Source organism: Capsicum annuum, chromosome 6, assembly GCF_002878395.1.
Source record: "Capsicum annuum cultivar UCD-10X-F1 chromosome 6, UCD10Xv1.1, whole genome shotgun sequence".
Lineage (NCBI taxonomy): Eukaryota > Viridiplantae > Streptophyta > Magnoliopsida > Solanales > Solanaceae > Capsicum > Capsicum annuum.
In genome coordinates, this window is record NC_061116.1 from 74,017,787 (window position 1) to 74,038,277 (window position 20,491).

A 20,491-nucleotide genomic window follows, 5' to 3' on the forward strand; every position below is an offset into this window, starting at 1 on the left:
TGAACTCCACTTGTCTGAGAAGAAAGTGGATGTTGGGAAAATAAGTGATTCACATGAACTTCATAGGTTTACCCTTTGGTTTGACAGGTTGATGCCTTAATAGGATCAACCCTCATGAGAGTGTTATTGAATAATGCATGAATCTTTCAAGTTCGAGAGAAGTAAAGGGTGAAATACTCATTAGGTTGAGAAACACATGGGTAATCTTTAGAATTCAATAGTTCTTGCAATTGGATGCATAATTTAGAATTCGAACACAAACTCACAACCCTAATTGTTAGAACATCTTCGTGAGCATAAATCTAGTTAATTTATTCTCATTGGGATTACATCTACATTTATTCTCAGTAGCTGGGGTTTTGTGTAGCACCAATAATAGAGAACACCATCAATATTTCCAAACTCCCTTTATTTCGGAGCCTTAGATCAACAGTCTAATAATAGTCACAATACTTAGTGAACACAGTATTCCTTGTGGGATTCAACACCTAACCCAGTTGGGTTTTATATTTGTTAGCAATCGCTTACTCTCTTATAAGAGAGTTGTAATTTGGGCGTATCAGTAATAGAATCTTATTCAAGTTATAAGTGCTAGCACTAGATGGACACAAATCATGCTTATGAAAAGAATTGATTTTGTCATCTAAAGGATCAACTAGTGCTTGTGTACTTACAATAAGACTTTGTTCCTTATGCAACCCAACAACACTAAGAGTATCACAAAAGGAAAATTCATACACTTCTATGCTAAGCGAATCCGAAACTACACCAAGTTGTCCACTACTAGCCACATCACAATATTCAAGTTTCTAAGGGTTTAGAAGATAGCTTTGTTACCTTGTAGATCATGGAAGTGTATTCTTCACTTTGTTTTGCACCATGGCATACCTCATTCTCCACATCACAATGGAATATGTCAAGATATCCCCTTGGATTCATTTCTTCATCACTTTTTCCAAGATTGAAACTTTCGGCCAATGGTTCCATTAACTCATCAACCATGTGTGTGTGTGGAACTCCTTTTGGATTCTTCTTTGAGAATATATGATCTTGAACCTGTACATAAGAACAATCAATGGCAGGAAAAGTGCTAGCATTCAGGTTAGTAAATAACAAGGGTATTTTGTTGACAAGATCCATAATCAAGTGTTCTTTTTCCCTTCCAATTTCTCTGCTTGTGGCTTCCCTTTTCTTTCCCCTCCTTTCTTCACATCTTTCTTATGCCTCAACATTTATTTTCTCTCCATCTTGAGTCCTAGCCTCATTCTCCTTGGGTGGTAACTCTTCCACTTCTCCTACATGTATGGATTGAGTTCGGTTTAGGGAAGTTTGGAGAGGGTAAATCAGGTTTTGTTGTGGAAGGATTTGAATTTGTGGCATGGGGTTTTGTGGAGTGTAGGGTCTTTGGTTAAGTGGATTTGGGACTTGGTGGTTTGAATTTTGTGGAGGTTTTGGTTGACATAGTATATCAAACCCCATTTTAATTCTAATTATGTCACCCCTCATGGATCCCAAATCACCCCTCATGGATCCTACATCATCTTTCATAGATCTCAAGTCACCTTTTATAAGGTCCAAATCACCTTTCAAGTCTCGGTTTAGTGCATCCAACCATGCCATCATGACTCCCAAAACATTATTTCCCAAAGGTTGGGATGTGGTACCTTCGGATTCCATGTTAAAGTACCTCAGAACAAGAAAAAAATAGCAAAGACAACACCTACAAAACAAACAAAAAAGTTAATTCAATAAACCTCACCTCACTCACACTTGGATCTCACCTCACACTTGGTCTCACAAGGGTTGAAAACTTTGAAACACTTGGTAAGTGAATAGGTGGTGAGTATGCTTTGGCCCGGAATTTTTTTTTTGATATGACTCAATTAAAAAATGATGTACGGACTTGAACCAACAAATTACTACGACTTTAAAAATGAGAACAACACACAAAAAGCGAAGACACGAACAAAATAGACTCAAGACTAATTATCAACATAGTAGGTACTTACTAGTTTTCTAATTAGTGATATAGTTTAACACACAAGAAACTAGAATAAAAAATTAGAAACTAAGAAATCTATTTTAGAGCTTAATTAGGTTGATCAACTAGTGATGACATGGCACAATATGGTTGGTTGTCGATTTTTGTAAATTTTCCAATTTCAACTTCTAGTTTCGGCAAAATATCCACTAAAGAGAGTGTTTGAACAAAATTTGGTGAAAAATGGAGGATTGGAGCCTATTTTGGCAAGTTCAAATGGATTTGAAATCAATGGTCCCCCCACTTGTACTTTTAATTATACTTTGAATATTCCCTTTGTCTCTTCTTCTTTGGATGACTTGAATATTCTTGGAATATTCTTTTGTACAAACAAATTTTTCACTCTCTTTCTTTCTTTTTGTGGATCTAACATCATTTTGAATATTGTTTTTCAACAAGATATGAAGATGGTGAAGAACAATATGAATATTCAAGAGTTGACCGAAGTTTGACCACAAGGTAAATGACCTCTAACTTCAATATTTCTTTTGGATCTAGGTTTCTTGGGTCAAGGAAAGCTTAAATAACACAAAATCAGCCACAAAAACGTCATAAAAAGATATGCACCATGATATCCCACCTCAAAAGGTTTCAAACATGGGACAACAATGGTGGATCTAGCTCAAATTCAATCAAACCTCGCTCTGAACTTAGATCTAGACACTTTTAGTGCTAGAGAACAAGAATCTAACACTTGAAACCTTCAAAACACAATAAAAACATGTAGATATAACTTGGAAATTTCAGATCTACAACAAGCAAAGCAAGATCTATCTTTTTTTTTGTGATTATTCTTTGGATTTGACTCTTTTTTGTTGCAATTTTCTTAATAAGGACACAAAAACCAAGGATTAGAGTTGTGGGTACAACCCTAACCAAATCTCTGATACCAAATGATACAAGATCTAACGTAAAACACACAAAACCAGCCACTAAACACTTCAAATCCGAACAACAACAACATAAACTAGATTAAAAGAAAGGAGATGGAGATGAACAACACAAACACTATTCCGATTTAACAAGAAAGAAGAAGAAATTGCATTAAAAGATAAAGGATAGTAATGACACATACACCAACCTTAATGATTAGCACCTAAGTGTATATCAAACACTTAAACACACCTCACCATGTATGGATAACACTTCATTCTTAGGTGGACCAAAGTAATTCACACTTCTCAATCATATTTTTCTTACCAATTGATCAACACAAGTGAAATCCATCAAATATATTAAACTCTCATGTTTTGGCTACATTACACTAAGCTAAAGAAAACTATGAACTACAAAATACTTTAAGAGTTGTACTCAATTTCCATTCATCAAAGTCTAATGAAAACAAGATCTAAAATATCTATCTATACTATTACATAGTAAATGTCAAAAATACCCTTAATGAATAGGGAAATGGGGTGCCACTTGAGTGTCACTTTAGGGTGTAAAATATCTTCTATATCCTTCACTTGAGGTGCCTCTTTAGTGTAAGGTTCTCCTCCTAGCTGCTCTTTAAAAAGGCTTTAAAAATTCTCCCAAAAGGCCTTCAATCACTTGTTAATTTTGAAGCTTGAACCTTTGACAATATCTTGTACTCTTGGTGCTTCTTATTCTTGTATCATCAAGGAGTGTAGGACTGCAATGCTAATTAAAGAGATAGACATATCCAGGCTCATGGTCCATGCTCAGTAGATAGAGAACGCTAAGAATAATGAGAAGAAGAAGGAGAAGGAGAGGGAGAATAAGAGGGCTAGAATAGGTATCTTCAACTATACTCAACCTAAGTCAGAGGGTGGAAATTATTCTCAGTTCTGCCTGAAACCCTATATTTTAGCTCTGTCCTCAGCTAGTGCTCTAGTGCCAAAATTTAAAGATGGCAATAAAGATAGGGCACCAGGCCCTAAACCCCAGGGTAATATTCACAGTGCCCAAACAAATTCTCTTTACCAAAAGTGTGGTAGAAAACCATTATGGTATCTACAGATCTAAAAGCAATGTGTGTTTTGGATATGGAAAGCCAGGCCATAGAATCAGAGATTGTCCTCAATCAGATTCTCAGAGTTAGTATAATCATCCTTAAGATTTGTCTAGTCATCCAAATCAGTAGGGTGCCACTTCCAGTGCCACCAGTAGGCAACGCCCAAATAAACTCTATGTATTTCAGTTTTGATAGAATCAGGAAAGTTCTCCTAATGTGGTCACTGGTATGTTACAAGTTTATCATTTACATGTTTATGCTTTTCTAGTCCCAGGAGCTTCTCTGTTTTTTTAACTCCTTATATAGCTGTTAACTTTGGAGTTAATTCTGAAATCCTAGAAAAGACCTTCTCAATCTCTACCCCAGTGGGTAACTCTATCATAGCCTGACGAGTATATAGGAACTATCTAATTATGATATCTCAGAAGGCCTCTTCAGCAAACTTATTAGAATTAGAGATGACATATTTTGATATCATTCTCGACATGGATTAGCTTTATTCATGTTATGCTTTAGTTGACTATAAAAATAGAATCATCTATTTTCAGTTTCTGAATGAACCAGTCTTTGAATGGAGGGGTAGTACTTCAGCACTTATGGTTCAACTTGTTTCTTACCTAAGAGTGAGAAATATATATAAGGGATGGGTCTACTATCTTGTTCGAGTTAAGGATTCTAATTTTGAGACTCTTTATCTTGAGTTAGTTCCACTATCATATGAATTCCCAGATATATTTCCTGAAGACCTTCTTGGAGTTCCTCTCGAGAGGGAAATTAACTTCAGAATAAACTTACTCCCTAATACTCAGCCTATCTCTATCCTTCCATACAGAATATCTCCAGTAGAACTCAAAGAGTTAAAAGAACAATTGAAGGATCTCCTAGATAAGGGATTCATTAGATCCAATGTTTTCCCTCGGGTGCACCAGTTCTATTCGTACATAAGAAAGATGATTCTCTCAGAATGTGCATTGACTATTGTTAGTTGAACAAAGTCGCAGTAAAAAATAAGTATCCACTTTCCAGAATTGATGACTTGTTTGAACAACTTTAGGGTGCTAGTTACTTTTCTAAGATAGACCTCAGATCAGGCTATCATTAGCTCAGAGTCAGAGAATATGACATTTAAAAAATAGCTTTTAGAACTCGGTATGGCCACTTCGAATTCCTAGTCATGTCATTTGGTCTTACTAATGCCCTATCAACCTTTATGGACTTGATAAACCACGTATTCAAGAAGTACTTGGACATGTTTATCATAGTCTTCTTTGATGACATTCTTGTCTACTCCCACAGTGAACATAATCATGCAGACCATCTCAAAATAGTGTTATAGACCCTTAAAGTCGATCAGTTGTTTGCCAAGTTTAGTAACTGCAAATTTTGGCTAAGGTCAGCAGCTTTTCTTGGTCATATAGTTTTTGGTGATGGCATTAGAGTTTATCCTTAAAAGACCAAACTAGTAAAAAACTAGCCTAGACCTATCTCTCCATCAAATATCCAGAGTTTCTCGGGTTTGGCTAGCTATTACAAGTATTTTATTGAGGGATTTTCATATATTGCATCCCCCATGTCCAGATTGACTCAGAAAAAGGTCAAGTTTCAGTGGTCAACTCTTGTGAGAAGAGTTTTCAGGACTTGAAAACTCGACTCACTACAGCCCCAGTTTTGACTTTACCAAATGGATTAGATGGGTTTGTGGTATATTGTGATGCTTCCAGAGTTGGTTTGGGGTATGTTTTGATGTAAAGAGGTAAGGTCATAGCCTATTCCACTATACAGCTCAAGCCCCGTGAGAAGAATTATCCCACTCATGATTTTAAATTAGTATCTGTAGTGTTTGCCTTAAATATTTGAAGGCATTACTTGTATGGAGAACATACTGATATGTTCATAGACTATAAAAGCTTGTAGTATGTGTTTTCTCAGAAAGATCTGAACCTACGTCAGAGGAGGCGGTTAGAGTTATAGAAAGATTATGACATGAGTGTTCTATATTCTGGGCAAGGCCAATGTATTGGCTGGTGCTCTTAGTAGATTGTCCATAGGTAGTGTCTCATATTAAGGATTGTACGAAAAAAATTATTTTAGGAAGTTAATCAACTTACCCGACTAGGTGTACGCTTAGTCGATTTAGCATAGGGTAGTGTCTGGGTGAAAAATAGTTAGGAATCATCTTTGGATTCCGAAGTAAAAGAAAAATAGTACAGGGATCCCAGTTTAGTTAAACTGAAAGAGCCAGTCAGAGATGAGAGAGTAAAGATTTTCTCCCAAAGAGAAGATAGTGTAGTGCGTTCTTAAGGTAGACTTTGTGTGCCTTGTGTGGATAGCGTTAGGTAGATGATTCTTGTATAAGCCCATGGTGCACGCAAAGTGATTCACCCAGGGGCCACCAAGATTTACCATAACTTGTGGGAAATCTATTGGTGGAATGGGATAAAGAGAGACATTGTAGAGTTTGAAGCTAAGTGATCGACATATCAGTAGGTTACAATCGAGCTTCAGAAGCCTAGTGGATCTATGCAAGAGTTTAGTATTCCCACATGGAAGTGGGAGGAGGTGAACATGGATTTTGTGATGGGCTTGTTGCGTACTCACTGGCAGCATAATTCCATTTGGGTCATTGTGGATAGGATGCCAAATCAGCTCACTTCTTACCAGTTCACACCTTTTATTCAGCCAAGGATTATGCCTAGCTCTATGCTAGAGATTTGGTTAGATTGCATGGAGTTTCGTTGTCCATCATTTCAGATAGAGGTACACAATTCACCTATCATATCTAGAAATCCTTCTAAAAGGGTCTTAGTACCCAAGTTCACCTCAGTACAACCTTGCACCCTCAGATAGATGGTAAAGAAGAAAGTACCATTTAGACTTTAAAAGATATACTAAGATTGTGTGCCATTGACTTTAAGGGTAGTTGGGATGACCACTTGCCCTTGATTGAGTTTGCAAATAATAACAGTTATCATTCCAGCATTCAAATGGCTTTTTTTAGGTGCTTTATGGAAGGAGATGTAGATCTCCCATTGGTTGGTTCGAAGTAGGTTAAGCCATAGTGGTGGGGCCTAACTTGTTATTTGATACCTTAGAAAAAGTTCAATTGATCAGGGAAAGGATTAGGACAGCTCAGAGCCGACAGTAATCGTATACAGATGTGTGAAGAAAGGATCTCAATTTTAAGATTAGTGATTATGTGTATTTAAAAATCTCGCCTATGAAAGGAGTGAAGAGGTTTGTCAAGAAGGGGAAACTAAGTCACCGATATATCGGTCCTTACTAAATTCTCAGCCATTTTAGAAAGGTAGATTACGAGCTTGAGTTGCCTTCAGAATTAGCTTCAGTACATCCAGTGTTTATGTCTCCTTGCTAAAGAAGTGTAAGGCAATTTAGCTGTTGTAGTCCCTGTAGAGGGTATAATATTCAGAATAGTCTGTCTTATGAGAAAGTTCCAGTCAAAATTCTTGATTTTCTGATTCTTAGATTGAGGAACAAAAGGTTCCTTTAGTCAAAGTTCTTTGGCAAATTCAGTCCATTGAGGGAGATACTTGGGCAGCAGAAGCAGATATGCAAACCAAGTATCCTTACCTCTTCTTCAAAAATTTTGACTCAGCTCAAGGTAACAGTTTTTCTTGAATTTACTCAGTTTCACCCTCAGATTTCCTTTCTAACTCTATCTTGGTTCAGCTGCATAACATCCTCATATCATGCATACCTTCGTGAAACAACTCAGTCATGTGTCATGTCTTCGAAACTCAGTCATGCTTCAGTTATGCATGTTCCGTATAATAACTCAGTACATCAGTAGTTTTAGTCATATAATCATGCTTTAGTTGTGCATGTTCAGTGTATAATTCAGTCTATCAGTAATCTCAGCTTAGTCAGTCTCATTCAAGAACGAATATTCCTAAGGGGGAGATATTGTAAGACCCTACAGAATCCTATTCGTTTGAGTCCTGTAAAGCATGCTAAAAGAGGCCCCAAACTTAGAAAATTTCAGCTAAGTTTTAGGACTTAGGTCATTTCTAAAGCCCTCAAATTTTGAGGAATTTATTTATGACCTTCCCGACTTTAGAAAGTTAGTTTTTAAGTTGATTCATGATCGGGGAAGTCAATAGTACATCTCAAGTGAGTTTTAGAATTTTCAGACAAGCATAAGGGCTTGTTTGAAAGTCCAAATTAGTTGATCAGGGCTATTAGCCAGCAGCGCCCTACCTAGAGCGGCGCTCCAGATGCCGCGGTGCCCTGGCCAGTCCGGTTCGGGTAGATTCTGCAGTTTTGTTTAGCATTTCTAAGGGCAAATGGGTCATTTTCCCTTCACCCAATAGCTCCTAACATGGGATTAAAGCCTTAATAGTATAATTGCTCAACCTTTTTACAAAATCCTCTTAAGAACAAGCCCTAGCTTTATCAATTCAAGAATCAAGTCTCAAGAACTCACCCTAATCTCTACGAGATTAACAATCAAAGTATGTTAGGTGTTTATCCAAGGGTTCCCTTTCACCCTTGGAGTTCAAGAACCTCTTTTAAACTATAAAATAATTGCTTTCATGAATTTTATGTTGAAGTTGGTTGTATTCATGATTATGATGTTATTTGGGTTTCTAATCCATGTTTTACGACAAAATCATGTGAAGTAATTAACCTATGTATAGTCATGTGGATTTATGTTAAAAGTCCCTTGAAATTGTGAGATTGGATGGTAATCATGATGCTTACATGTTTATTATCATTATGTGCATGAATTATGCTCCCGAAGTGTTTGATAAAATATTTATATGGGTTGAATAGAGAAATCATAACATGTTAGCATATATACAAGTTTATACCATGTATGTTTGATAAAATGCCTTAATGGATGAATTGTGAAAAAATGGCTAGTTATCATGCTTTCAAGATTGTGCTATGTTTTACTTTCAATGCTATCGAGTCCTGGGGGTATTCAATACCCAAAAACTACTTGTTTACTTAGAATTTCTGTAGCTACAGAATAGTCTCAGTAATGTCACATACATTAGTACTTAGTCATTTACAGAACTCAGTGTATTCAGTCAGTGAACAAAACTTAGTGAACTCAGTACAGTTCAGTTAGTTAGCACAATCAGTAATAATTCGGTCCAACCAAGTACAATTTAGCAATCAATTCAGTATCTAATCAGTTAGGAATAGGATTCAACACTGAGTGAACCCAAAGATGGGGACTCACCTGCCAGTAGAGAGTGTAATCCTTATATACAGTCCTTACATTCCAGAAATACGTAGCCAGCATAGGTTGAGACATCAACTTGCCAGTTGAGGGTTGATAAAGTCTCTTACCCGCCAGTTGAGGGTACCACTGTTCTCATTCAGAGAACCTACCAGATGAGGGTGACTCAGCAACTTATCTTTACCCGTGGTATGGTACTGACACCCTTCTAACTAGGGTTAGAGGTTGGATACCCATAAATTTAAAGAGGGGCATATCGGTTAGATGATTACTCCCACGGTTTCAATTTCAATATTAGTATAGAATAGTTTAGTTCTACAGCACCAGGACTATCAAAAATAGTCACCCACTCAGTATAGGACTCAGTTCAGTTCTAGAGAATCAGGACTGTCAAAAACAGCCACATAGCTAATAGTGATACGCTATCAGTGAGCTTAGATATCAGTCATTTAGTTATTAGAACTCAGTACCCAATGTTAGTATGATCTCAGTTAGAATAAACGTAGTTATGCGCATAGTATTGCATAATCAGTATTTACAACAGTTTCATATATACATGTACTCTCATTCAGTTATATTCTTGTTACTCAGACAGTATTGTTCATGCATATGAACCCATGCATTCAGCCTTACCTTACTAAGTATACCAATACATTCAAAGTACTGCCGCATGCCTTTCTTTTGAGCTATGATGTCTTATATTATAAGTTCAGATGCACGGGCTCCTGGTCGTACTTAGCAGCCCAGATTATCAGTAGAAAATTTAGTGGTGAATGCTCACAGTTCGAGGACATAGTTGTCTTTTCAGTATTTCAGTTTATTTTCAGTAGTTGCAGTTAGTTGGGGACTTATCCCATCAACTCCATGTTCAAACAGTTAGAGGCTTTTCAAACTAGATTGTTTCAGACAGATGCTCAATTCTCAGTATTTACTTATTAGTATTTAATTTCAGTTATGAACCTTATGGCAGCTCCAGCCTAATTTCCGCCTTATTAAGTATTATTACTTAATTATTGAAGTAGGTACCAATCATGGGTTAGCTTGTGGTCCTTCAGGATTATGAGCACCATGTGACATCGGGGGTGTAGACTTGGGGTGTTACATATTTATCCAGCCATTACATGTCCATTCTCTAGTTAGCGTTCTCAATATATAAATCCTCAATTAAGCCACCACGACATCACATACTTGATGTCAACTTAACTATTCATCATGCAATACAAAACTTATATAATTAGGCATGTTACAACCTTAAGAAATAGTTTTCTTATTTTAACTAGGCAAGGTCCACCAACTAGTTTACTACGCTTCTAGCCCACACAAGTTATAGTCATTTATTAGAGACAACTAGTTATCACATAAGCCATTTTATTTGGCAAAATTCCATAACATAATAATTTATCCAAGTCAAGTAGATTTACTAGGCGAGCCCTAGGTTCTACAGAAGATTACACATATCAATTAGCCTTAACCCAATGCTCAGCATAATACACTTTTACTTACTAATTAGAATTAATATGGGTCATACCTCTTAACTAGTGATTAATGACAAAGAATGGGTAACAATTTTCCAAGGAAGACATCATGTCCCAATTACAAAAATAGGTTTATCCACACACAGCACAACCTCCCATACAACCATGTAATCATATATACTCACCACACATAATATCATCAAAATATCATTACCTCTTACGGATTCACCGAGCATCATCATAACATCATTATATCCTCCGGATTCACGGGGCATCATCATAACATCATTATGTCCTCTGGATTCATCGGGCATCATCATAACATCATTATGTCCTCTGGATTCACCGGGCATCACCATAACATCATTATATCCTCTGGATTCACCAGGCATCATCATAATATCATTATGTCTTCTGGATTCACCGGGCATCATCTTAACATCATTATGTAATCCAGATTCACCGGGCATTATCATAACATCATTATATCCTCCAGATTCACCAAGCATAATCATAACATCATTATATCCTCTGAATTCATCGAGCATCATCATATCATTAGCACATATCACAAGACAACCAACATTCACATATATATTTGTCAAATCAAGAAACATGTACAAGCCACAATAATATTGTATAAGTGATGCAAGCACACATCATCTTACTTTACAATTAGTCATCACTACATATTATAAGGAGATGCATGAGCATAAATATCTAAATAATAAATACAATCACCATTTTTCCAAGGTTACCCGGTTTATTAGCAAGTCAATTATATGTCAAATGCATGCTTGATAGTCGCCTCTTATGTGCCGACATTTCACAATACTAACCCATAAAGGGAAATCACTCACATAAGAATTAGCTTAATCATTAGACTTGGTTCATAGCAAGAGTGGTAGCATAATTAGAGGTTCAGTTGGTGAACTAATTGATAAGTCAAGCCATAGCATAACCATATGTTCAATTCACAAGACTTTCCAAGGCTGTCCTTATCAAGACAACAACATAATCAATCAAGTATACATATTATCAAATCATCGACCCCATATGAAAACCGACAATAGGGTTTAACCATTATAATCTTAATAGCATGATTTAGACGTTTGACAAATATCTAGGTCACTAGGGAATTTCATCGTTCAAGCTTAAGGTGGATCAAGTCCCATACCTAAATCCCAATAATGCAAAAGTGCACTTTTACAAGGCTATCTTCTACCCAAAATTAGGCTAGGTTATGCAAATCACACCATAAGGGCTTACCTATCATTACTAGGCCTATAAGGGAAAATTCTCTTCAAGTAATCTTTCAAAGTAATCCCCATACTAGGGCCATTCCATAACTAGTCATATCTATGTCAACATACTCTTAAGGTTAGCCAACAACATCATTCTCAACTATTTGAGCAACTAGAGTATCTCATACTACTCATGAGACAACTAGTAGAACTATCCAATGTTCTAGGCTAAGGGTCAAGCATCACCCTTTGCAAGTTTAATAACCTATAAGAATCAACTAATCCCAAATACCACTGTTCAATTATTTATCATCTAAACCCCGCCCAATCTCACAAGATATCAACAATTATACTACAATCAAGCTTAATTTAACTATAAGTAATCCTAACCTACCTTGAGTCCAAGTAACTCATAAGCCATCAAGCTTTGCCTTTTATTTTTTTGAAGCTTCTTCTACCACGAGCCAAGCTATAAATAATACAATCTAAGCATTACAACAAGAATAATAATTCCCATTATGGCAACATTGTGGCATGGGTTCAAAATGACATCTAACCCCCAAGTGGGTTCCACCTTCAAAAAAATAGTTTTCGAGCCTAACCCATTACTCATCTATTATTAGGGAGTTATAACCCTTAAGAAACTTGAGTAAATTCATCATATTTTGGGATACAATTGAGCCTTAATGATTTAGGGGTGTTGGGTCTAGAAATCAACAACTTAATATCAACTAGATGAATTCTTACCTTATATTAGTAGCAAGATTCGATTACACAAATTGTTTAAGCTCTAAATCAATCCACAAGACTTAGTTTGAAGATTTCACACTCCATTGTTGTAGAGTTCAAAAATGAGGCACAAATGGGCAAATATTTGACCAAGAAACCTTTAAATAGGTTCCACCCAGCCTTGGGTAGCATGGTCACGCCCTCAGCCTAGCCGTGGTCACGGCACTAAAGTCGTATCCTAGCCTCCGTGATCGCGGCATCTCAGAATATTCAAGGCATGGCTGAAGCTTGGAACTTCATTTCGAGCTTGGGCCAATGCCTTAAGATGCATTCGGGGTTCATTTCAAGCAAATAAGATATGTAATCACATAGTTTTCAATGTTTCAGACGCATTGCCATAGTCAAATTTTGCATTTAAAGTTGTTTTAATAGATTTTTCACTTGGTTATTAATTAGGACCAACGAAGACCTAAAATTGAGAAAGTGGTTCTAAAAACCAAATGAACCGCCAAGTAACTAATCTATCGGTTCCGACAAGTTACTAATGACTTTGGGAGGCTATTGAGAAGCTCTATTAGTGAAATAAGAAAGAATACAGACAATGACCTGAAGGGTCATTACAATATCCACTACTAAGGAATTTTCCTCCCAGAAAGTCAAAGACAAGAAAATACCTAAAGTCTCTAACAAATTAGGGTAGATGTTCCAAGTAGACTCCTCAACTGGGTGATGCCTCCACTGAACCTTGACTACCAGAATCTCTCCAGAATGCAGTCGCCTTACATCACTAGCCAAAATTAATATGAGTTTCTCCATAAAGGTCAACTGATCATCCAACTTGACCAAGTCTGATCTAAACACATAAGAAGGATCAGGAACATACTTCTTCAACATAGAGACATAGAAAATCAGATGAATAATGGAAAAGTCTGGAGGTAAAGCCAACTCATACTCCACCTCGCTAATTACTCAAAGAATCTCAAAAGGACCAATATAGCGAGGGCTAAGATTACCCTTCTTCCCAAATCTCATCACACCCCTCATAGGTGAAACACGAAGGAACATATGATCACCAACTCCAAATCTCAAGGCATAGAGTCTACGATCGGCATAGGCATTCTGCCTACTCTGGGATGATCTTAGCCTATCCTGAATCACCTTAATCAAATAAGTCCTGAAGCAAATCTGTACCACATGACAAACCTCAAAAGTCTTACACAATCCTATAGGGAAATGACACCTTCTACTATATAAAGCATCATAACGCGCCATCTCAATACTCAAATAATAACTGTTGTTATAGACATACTCTGTCAATGCTAAGTGTTCATCCCACTGACCTCCAAAATCCATGATCCAGGCTTGGAGCATATCCTCAAGTACCTAAATAGTTCACTCAAACTAACCATCCTTCTGTGGATGAAAAGCTATACTCAAATCCACTTGAGTACCCAACTCCTCCTGAAATGCTCTCTAAATCCTTAAAGTAAAGATAAAACCACAATCTGATATGATAGACACGAGGACCCTATGCAAATGAACTATCTACCAAACATAAATTTGGGCTAATCTCTTAGCACTGAAGGTAATCTAAATAGGAATGAAATAGGCTGACTTGGTCAAACTATCCACAACAACCCAAATACCCTTATGACCATAGAAAGTACGAGGCAAGACACTAACAAAGTCCATGGTGATCCTTTTCCATTTCCACTTAGGAATGGGCAATCTTTGAGTCAATCAACCTGGACACTGATGCTTGGCCTTAACCTGCTGACAATATAGGCAATAAGCTACAAAGTCTACCACTTTTCTCTTTATACCATCCCACAAATAAATCTATCTTAAGTCTCTATACATCTTGGTTGTACCAGGATAAATAGAATATCAAGAGCTGTGAGCCTCATGAAGAGACAACTAAATTAATCATCAAGTCGGGAAACATAAATTCAACCCTGTTGTATAAAAATACAAGCAAGATCAACACTAGAAGCAGCGCAAAACACGAATCCCTTACTCTCAACATGAAGAGCTAACACTGGCGCTGGAGTTAGATAATTCTTGATCTTTCCAATGCTCAACTCATACTTCTCATATTATTAGAAAGGAACTTCCTTCTGAGTAAATTAAGTCATAAGGGCTGATAAGGTAGAAAAACTCTCAACAAAGCGCCTATGATAACTAGCCAAACTAATAAAACTGTGAACCTCAGTCGATAGCGTAATTCTAGCCTAATCATTAATTGCCTCAATCTTAGCCAGGTCTACCATAATACCATCCTTGGACACCATATGTCCAAGAAATGCCACTAAATTTAGCCAAAACTCATATTTAGAAAACTTGGTAAAAAAACACAAGCTCTCTTAAAGTTTGGAGCACAATACTCAAACGCTGAGGATGCTTCTCACCACTGCTTGAATACACAAGAATGTCATTAATGTACAATAAAAATTGAGTCTAGATAGGGTCTGGACACATGGTTCATCAATTTCATAAATACGGCTAGAGCATTAGTAAGCCTAAAAGATATCACCAAGATATCATAGTGACCATAACGGGTCTTAAAGGTCGTCATCGGGATATCCTCAGCTTGAATCCTTAATTGATGATAATCGAAACTCAAATCTATCTTAGAAAACACTACTGCACCCTCAAGCTTGTCAAACAAATCATCAAAGTGAGGCATAAGATAATGGTTCCTCACCATCACTTTATTAAGAGGCCTACAATAAATACACATTCGACTCAACCCATCTTTATTCTTTATAAAAATAATAGAATCTCCCAATGGGGACACACTCGTCTTATATAACCCTTACCAAGAAGATACTGAAGCTGAGAATTCAGCTCCTTAAGCTTAGGAGGAGCCATACAATAAGGTGCCATAGAAATAGATGGGGTGTCAGGCTAAGTTCAATAGCAAAATCAATCTCACAATCAAGGGGAATACAAGAAAGATCGGCAAGAAACACATCAGGAAACTCACATACAACAGGAATAGAGTCAAGCATTAGGCTCTCTACATGGGTATCATATGCATAGATGAGATAAGACTCGAAACCTCTCCATATAAGCCGTCTGGCAGAAACATAAGAAATAATCCCCATTGTCTCATGGCTAATTGTTTTTTACCAAATGACTGGGGGTATGTTGGGCAAGGCTAAGCTAATGGTCTTGGCAAAATAAACCAAGACCGCATGATAGTGGGATAACAAGTACATGCCCAGAATCACATCAAAATCCAATATATCCAGAATAATAAGAGCAACACAAGTAACACAATCATTAAATGTCACAATGCATAATCTGAATACCCAATCCACTACTAAAGAATCACTGACAAGAGTAGGTACATGCAATGACACAGATAATAAATCACTGGACAAGTCTAATTGTGGTGCATAATAAGCAGATATAAAAGAATAAGTGGATCCAGGATCAAATAAACCCAGAGCTGGCTTGTAGCATACAAAAATTATACCTATAAATACAACATCTGAAGTCTCAGCCTCGGGTTTAGCAGGTACTGCATACAACTGACTACGCCCGCCACCTGGCTGGGTACCTGACCAATCTCCTATCCTACCTACTCGAGTACCGCCTTGAGCACTTTGGTAACTACCTTTATTACCTCGTGAACCACCTTTACCTAAGGTATAAAATGCCTTAATAGGAGCAACTCCTTGGTCTGAAATAACCATCGTCCCACAACTAGCGCACTCTCTAGGGAAATGACTAGGAAGTCCACAACTAAAACAAGACTCATGAGACAAACCAGAACTTACAAATTTGGCTGATTAGCCACCATGCCTAACATAGCCCACAGATGAACCCCTCACAGACTGATCACCGACCTTACTAGGGCACCTACTAGAAATAAGTTGATCCTTATCAGCTGTCTAAAGTGCTGCCTGCACTGGTTGACTAATCTGACACTGAGGCTAAAAAAATAGATATAGAGGATGTCCAGTATAAGGTATACCACCTCTGAATCAAGAACTATTATGGCTCACACAAAATCTGACCTAATACTTAAGCCTCTTATTATGGCCCTCCCACTGCATGTCCTCCATTACTCTAGCGTAATTAGTGACCTTTACAAAGGTCCTACCCATAACAACCAAACTTTGGGTAGACATTCGAATAGGAAGTCTCAATCCTTTCAAAAAAAAAAAAAACTCTCTCATACTCAGTATCCAGGTTAGAAGTTGCATGTCTAGCCAACTCATAGAATTGAGTCGTATACTCTACGACTATCATAGAACCCAGCTACAATCTAAAGAACTAATCTTTCAAACTATCTCTAAGATTACAAGCATAAACTTCTCTAAGAATATCTCAAATAACTAAGCGCAAGAGAGAGGGGAAGATCCAACTAGTCTATAGCTCATAAATCCTTTCCTTTAGTGTCTAGCAGAAAAATCCAACTAAAATATGGTGTATTCCTCACCACGAGTCTCAACAAGGCCTAACCCACAAAGCCTATCCTCACAAGCAGTCCAAAACTCAAATGTATTATCTATAAGAGCACCCTAAAAATCTAGGTGGAGCCAACCTCAAGAACCTACCCAGTGTTTTCTCCTCTTATGCAGATATAGTAGGCTGGGTCACAACTGGCTAAATGACTATCAGCTAAACAATTGCTGGAATAGGAGGAACCCTAACTCCAAAAGCTGCAGCTACAGGCTACACTCCGGCTCCAGCAGAATGAGACCAATACCCAATAGCTGAACTAAAGCATTCCTAAGTAAAGAAGAAGGGATAAATCCTGGTAGAGCCTAGGCTGGTCCCTAGCCCACCGTTGGCTGAGGTGGAGAAGTCTCTGGCTCGGGTGTAGGAATAGGATCCTGGGGAGAGTGGCCTATCCTGGCCTCTAACTAGGGACACATCTCTAGATTTTTATGACCTCTAGGTCATCCACGTTCAATAATAGGACTAGGATCCCTAGGCTCGATCTCAGGACCCTTATCTCACATAGAGATAGCATGTCTCATTGACATCTGCGAAAGAGTAAAGGCAAGGAAATATTCTATAACCCAACTCATACTCTTAGCACGATATGAATTAAAGAATTGAAAAACTCCTAATAATGTCACATAGAAGCCTGAAGATAGGAAACAGACATCACCGTGTTGATTCGCAGGTTTCTATTAGACACTTGCCCTTGTACCAATAATATCGATGAAACCAAGGCTCTAATACAAATTTATCACAACCTAACTTCCGAGTCATGAAGGAACCTACCACATCCCACCGGTAGGTAAGTCGATACCGTAACCCGGAGTTGATACAATGGGTCACCTTGGTAGAAATGTCCAATATGAACCCTATTATAAAACATAATATAATTAATGACAGTCCATAACTAAAGACAAATGTTATTTAATACCAATCCCATGACCTGATAGTATTAGTACAAGAGCTTCTAGACTTAACAATAGAATTTTACAACTCCAAGTCTAAAAATGTCTTAAATAATCTCATACATTTGTCTCAAAAACAAAAGACAAATAAAGATAGAGGGGAAAAAGGGGCAACTCAAACTCCAAGAGTTCACCCCATCTCTGAATGGTCAACGATGGTAACTAGAACCTGGGTCTGCACCAAAGAGGTATAGAAATGTAGTATGAGTACCAAAACATGGGTATTCGGTAGACATCATCGGCTGACTAAGATAAATAATATACAAAGATGATATAACATAAGATAATAACTTAAAGTCAAGGTATAGGATCGAACATGAATCTTCTTCGATATCACTGTATAAAATAAGTAATCCACTAGTGCAATAGCATAATGTATCATATCAACAAATTTCTGCAATCATCATAGAGATGATTAATAGTCTTGGAAAGGTAAAGCCACGTATATACAATAAAAACCATGTATCTATGATAATCCACCAACAATCTTTAGAATATAAAGCACAAGAACTTACCACGACATCCCATACCATTGATAAGTACACGCAAAGAACACAAACAAGAACTCATTTGATGTCCCAAACCATCGGAGAGTACACCAAAAGAATACAAAACAAAGAACTCAGCATGGTACCCCATACCACCAGAGAGTGCACCAAAAGATCAACAAATAAAATATCAAGGCAATACTACTCCACAATTAACCGAAGCTGTGGGTAACACAACCCCACTATGATTTATTTTGGTCCAAAATCATCATGAATATCGAAAATTAATCATAGCGAAACCAATGTAGACATAACCTAGTTATATAGTTACTTATTCTCTAACTCATTAATAAACTCCAAGACTAGTCTATACTAGTTAACCTTCGTTTCCATAAGCCACTAGATTACAAGTCTTATAGTTACTAGCCATCACTTAAATGAAAAGCTACAAGTTACCAATATTATTATTTATTCACCCATTACAAGTCCATTCTCTAGATAGTGTTCTCATTATATAAATCCTCAATTAAGCCACCACGCCATCACATACTAGATGTCAACTTAACTATTTATCTTATTATACTAAGACCAATATTATCAAGCATGTTACAACCTTAAGGACTAGTTTCCATATTTTAACCAAGTAAGGTCCACCAACTAGTTTACTAGTCTTCTAGCCCACAAGTCATAATCATTTATTAGAGACAACTAGTTATCACGTAAGCCACTTTATTAGGCAAAATTCCATAACATGACCATTTATCAAATTTAAGTAGATTTACTAGGTGAGACCTTGGTTCTACATAAGATTACACATTTCAATTAGCCTTAACCCATCACTCAGCATAATCCACTTCTAGTTACTAATTAGAATTAATATGGGTCACACCTCTTAACTAGTGATTAATGACAAGGAATAGTAATAATTTACCAAGGAAGACATTATGTCCTATGTACACAAATGAGTTTATCCACACACGATATAACCTCACATACAACCATGTATTCATATATACTCACCACACATTACATCATTAAAGCATATTACCTCTTTTGGATTCATCGGGCATCATTAAAACATCATTATATCCTAAGGATTCACTCAGCATTATCCATCGTAACATTATTATATCCTCCAAATTCAACGGGAATATTCATAACATCATTATATACTTTGGATTCACCGAGCATCATCCTAACATCATTATGTCCTTCGAATTCACCAGGCATCATCATAACATCATTATGTCCTCTGAATTCACCAGGTATCATCATAGCATATTATATCCTCCAAATTCACTAGGCATCATCATAACATCATTATATCCTCCGAATTCACTAGGCATCATTATATCATTAATACATCTCCTAAGACAACCAACATTCACATACATATGTAGGCAAATTAATAGATATGTACAAGCCACAATAAAAGAGTATAAGTGATGCAACGTAACACATATCATCATACTTTACACTTATTCATCACTGCATAATATAAGGAGATGCATGAGCATGAATATCTAAATGATATACGCAATCACCACTTTTGCAAGGTTATCATGTTTATTAGCAAGTCAATTATAAGTTAAATGCAGGCTTTCTAGTCGCCTCTTATGTGCTCATATTTCACAATACTAACCCATAAAGGTAAATCGCTCACATAGTATTAGCTTAATGATTAGACTTGGTTCATAGAAAGAGTGGTAACATAATTAGAGGTTTACTTGGTTAAGTAATTGATAAGTCAAGTGATAGCATAACCATAAATTTTATTCAAAAGCTTTCCAAGGCTATCTATATCAAAACAACAAGATAATCAATAAAGTATACATATTATCAAACCATCAACCACATACAAAAACTGACAACTAGGTTTAACCATTATAATCTCAATAACATGATTTAGA